Genomic DNA, 4,758 nt, shown 5'->3' with positions numbered 1-4,758 from the left:
CAAGTATTTGAAAAGCCAGCATTCCTTTTAATTTAAAATGTACCAACATCATCCTATAAAGGAAATCAATTAATATCACTGCTTAGTTACACAGTGGTTAAAAAGCAGTTATTGGCATTATTTATCCATGTTTGAACTTGAACTACTGCATATTGTGGGGTGATTGTCAATATTACATATTCTGACTCTAACCTTTAGTCTAACTTTACCATACCATTGTACCTGATTGTGCAGAAGATGTTTGAATGTGAAATCAATAAATAACCTCTAGAGATGCAAAAATGTATGGTTGTGACTATTTACTTGCAAATCCTGTACAACATTTCACAGATTAAGTGAAATAACTGCAACTGAAAATCCTGGCAAATTGTTGGTCAGATTTTGCTGATGACTTTAATATGCCACACATGCAGTACATTTGAAAATACTAAAATGAAAAGGTGACAGTAATAATAAAATGCATAGGACTTTTTAGTGTGCTGCTGATCATCCTCACAAAATGAATGAAAACATAGATCAGCATAAGTTCTACAATACTGCACACTATTATGCTTTTCCATCAAGGAAGATGATGACTGGACAGATTTTTATATTTCAGCAAGATAATGACCCATAAAAAACCTGCAAGACATATCAAACGGTGTTTGTACTTGTTGGATGAGCTTGTACAAATGAATTGCTAATTTCTAAAGAATCACTAAAAGCAGAAGAGAGAGAGTTCTGCCTTATCCGTGCTTGCTTCTCCACAGATACAGACACTGTTTTCAGTGTAATTCCACTCGCTTGTTCCTTCTTACAGGTCTACTTTATCGTGACCAATACTACTTTTTCCTCCCCTCTCAAGCTGAACTCTGCAGCATGCTGATAGTAATGCTGGAAGGATACAGACTCAGCACCGAGCAAAAGACATACAGATAACCTTGGAGAGAAATGTGTATGATTTGGTCAATAGTGTGAATACTAGCAATCCAAACTCCTACTCCAACATGAATAAGATTGTGATGTTGTCTTGTACACTTCCATTAATCAGTGTTTTTTGTGAGTGGCAGTTCTCACTTGTCAATATCTGATAAAATGGGTGCAGGTCAAGCCTATCAGCCTCACACCTATCTGCTCTCATGCACAGTCATATGTGTAAGATGACAACAGAAATAAGAAAATTAAACTCAAAGCCTGCAATTGAATGAAGGATGCAGAGAGCAAACCCAGGCTCAATCAGAGCTCTTAGAAAGCACACCAGAGCACAGCAAGCTCCACCTCCTAAACCAACAGGTGGAGCTAGATAGTGAGTTGGATGAATATAACTAATTTCCATGAGTACTAAACCATTTCTGTTACTCATTTGAGGAAGTGATATGGAAAAATGTTAAACCCTGCCACTAAAAGTGCATTAAGCATGGAATGCATTTAAAAAAGTAAAATAGATATCCATAACAATATAAATGTTAAAAAGTGCAGCGATTTAATAAAGCAAACAATAATTCAATGTTGGTGATCAAAAGAGAGTAATTAACCTTCATCACCTCCTGTGACATCCCCAACATATCACACATTGGACAGCAGGTAAGTACATGCCACAATAATGTATCATTTTCTTCACAGCTACAGACAAGCAAGTTAATATACACAATGTAGGGCACAAAGTCTATATGCATACAAAACAGGCTTTTTGCAAATACTAATATAATATAAAAATGCCTAAATCAACTTTAATATACAGGGTGATAAAACATACTCCAGAATAATGTAAACAAAAAAGAACAAAATAAGAAGAAAATTTAAAACAAAAAGAATTGGTTAAAATTCCTAAAACCAGTACAAAAGCTAATAGCAATAACTTAAATTATGATCTTTGGCTTCACTCACAGGACCAGAGGTTCACAAGGAGATGAAGAAAAGAGAACATAAAAAGGCAAAAGTGGAAACAGAGACAAATAACATCATATCACTTCTTGTCCAGTCTCTCTTTTGCTGCATGTAGTATTTCTGAAGTTCTCAACATTCTCAAATTCAACATAGCGAAGTATTTAATCCATGGCCATCATTCATGCAGCACTCGTACCTCCACTGTCTTTAAGCATAGTCTCCGTCTTGTGTGTGTCTGTGCCCCTTCCCTCTGCAGCAAACAAGCTGCTCTTCTTAGAATCTAAATTGGAGAGAAGAGCACAGCTGCACGTAATTAGGGGACAGGCTCACTCAGAAGTGCTCATTCAGCAATCAGAGTGTATTAAACAATGAACACGAGAGACCTTAAACAGATATAAAAGAAGACCTAAAACTCAATACACACATCATAAGTGTTTTCTGATAACCCATGCAGGAGAAAATAATTTAACAATCACAAAATAATAGTAATCATAATAAAGTGCAATAAATAAGAAGCTACTATTTATTCATATTAGATGTTATTACTTTATTTCACATTATTCTTAGACTATTATTTGTGATTAATTTGTATTGGGAATATTTTACGATTTGAATTTTTTTTTTGATTATGCAAGAACCTCTACATACACTTGTGGTACCTACTGTGATTCATTTCATCCCGACCCAACTGTCACATACATCTTTACTCCTAATAGACTACCTGTCTTGAAAACCATACAGCAGCTCTACCATACTTTGAGAGATCAGGGAGAGGTTTTATTTGTAGGACACAGCACAGACCAAGTGACAAAGACTGGAGATTTGAAGACCTGATTTTTTTGGAAATATTTGTAACCTACTTAGCTAGCACACATGAACTAATAGGCCAGTAGGGCTTAACCACCTGCCCACCACTAGCATTGGCATGTAGGCTTGGATCAATTTGTAATTGTAATTGAAGCTGAATATAATTTTGAGTGTCGTCCAGTTAAACACATTTTTTTATATGTTTTTGTTTAGCTTTAGCCATTCAATTCTGAAGTGCTGATCCAAGAGTATCCTAAAAAATAATAAACCTTACACATTAGGTGTGTGTAGTATAACACAAGTAGTATGTTATTTGAAAAGAAAGTTAAGAATATCTGTAATAAAGAACTTTTACTTACCTCCCACCCATGTTTTTGTCTTGAGGATCGAGAAGCTTGCCAGTGGTCTATACTCTAGAAGTCCTTGCTCTGTTAAAATTCAAGGCAGCATTGCTGATGAAGAAACATGATAATATCAGTGCCACCAGTACATCCAGACTCTGTCCCCTGCCTATGCAATGAATTCAATTAATAGTGACACCGACAACTCCTTTTTTATAAGGGGAGGAAAACGTTGTACTGGCAATCTTTATAATTCTCCCCCACAAGGCAACACCCTGGACAGACAAGTCCAGGTAAAACCATTTCAAATACAAATAAATATAATCAAAAGTTTTCTCACTATCATCTTTTCACTTGCCTGCCATAGAAAGAGGGACCTCAACACAGCACTTATCAAAAGAGAGTATTTCTGCTACTGATCACACTCCCATTAGCTATATTCAGCTTTTACTTCCATCTTCACACAATTTATCTTTGCCTTTCATTACAACTGGCACGTCTGGACTAGGAACAGCAGGACGCAGCCAATGACCATACCAGGACACCAGGATGTCAGGTAAGGCTGTAATCCACTAATCCATTCTTTCCCTGCAGATCAGCAACACCACAGGCTTCTCCAGGATTGAGAGATCAAGCAGAATAGACAAGAATAGAAAGAAAAAGACCTCCTGCCGGGAAAGCAGATGACAGGTACATACAGTAATGTCATGTTACTTCAGTTACAAAATAAATAAATAAAGTGAACCCCTTTTCTCTTCTTTCAAGTTTGAAATGTCAATGTATCTTTAATCAATCAAAAGAGAGAATTACTATTGAATTACTTTAAGTCTGATCCCAGTCTCCTCTCCCTGCAGCACTGTTCTTAGTCATGCCTGTTGGAGCTGCAAGTTGACCTTTTGAGCCCAGTCTACGCCAATGGGGATAATAAACAAAGTTGCAGGTGTGTAGGTAGAGGCAATGCCCACCTGGGGACAGGTGTGCCCAAACATTGAACAAACATCATAATTAAAAGAAAGCGTGCTGTGCAAAATTCAACAATTAGTGAATAATAGTAAGTGCAGTCAAACAGAGAAAACGACCAATAACAGTAAAAAGTAATAAATGTAATAAATGAAAATACAAATTTGTGAAAACAAAAACAAGTAATTTAGATAAATAGTGAAACAACAAAATTGGTCACCCTCTGTGACACTAGCACAGAGCTCCATCTATGATAAGGTAGCCCACTTTATTAATTAAAGCTAAGATTAAAGTGAGCATTCTGAGTTGCACAAGCACAATGTTTAGTGGCCTTCATTTGACATCTTTTACTTACGGCTGAGCATCATCACATACCTTACAAAACAGTTGTAGAGGTGCAGGTCTATCTGAGGCAGAGACTAAATGATACATCAAGACTCCTCTGCTGTCATCATTGATTAGAAATTGATTAATCAGAACTTGATTACAGGCAGAACGAGGGAGAGATTTAATTTATCTTGCAAGTTCATTTAAAATTTAATTAAGTAACAGTAGATTCATAGATTTTAACAATGAAGACAAAGGGGCTTTGGATGGCTTAAATTAACATGGTCTAAAAATAACTATTAACATATTTTTGTACTGATCTTTTTCTTTCTTTCTCACTTGTGATCATGACCTCTCAACATGCTCATTTGCCCATAGGGGTAATGTAATTAATTCCGGCTAAGAGAACAGACAATCTAGAACAATATACTTGCTCAACATATTCACTACCCTTTTT

General features: G+C 36.1%; 1 long non-coding RNA gene across 2 annotated transcripts; it reads right to left on the bottom strand.

The window, feature by feature from the left end:
• Window positions 1-1,443: 1,443 nt before the first annotated feature.
• On the bottom strand, window positions 1,444-4,420 carry LOC136748888 (uncharacterized). 2 transcript variants are annotated; one of them, XR_010816648.1, is made up of 4 exons: window positions 4,350-4,420; window positions 3,552-3,682; window positions 3,033-3,125; window positions 1,444-2,146 (listed from the first exon to the last, which is right to left on the bottom strand). It is a non-coding gene; the product is annotated as an uncharacterized LOC136748888 (long non-coding RNA). The 2 variants fall into 2 exon arrangements; XR_010816647.1 differs by lacking the exon at window positions 4,350-4,420 and adding an exon at window positions 3,836-3,940.
• Window positions 4,421-4,758: the final 338 nt, after the last annotated feature.

This window comes from Amia ocellicauda, chromosome 4, assembly GCF_036373705.1.
Source record: "Amia ocellicauda isolate fAmiCal2 chromosome 4, fAmiCal2.hap1, whole genome shotgun sequence".
NCBI classification, from domain to species: domain Eukaryota; kingdom Metazoa; phylum Chordata; class Actinopteri; order Amiiformes; family Amiidae; genus Amia; species Amia ocellicauda.
Note: the sequence above shows the minus strand (reverse complement) of the source record. Positions and strands in the feature narration are given on the sequence as shown.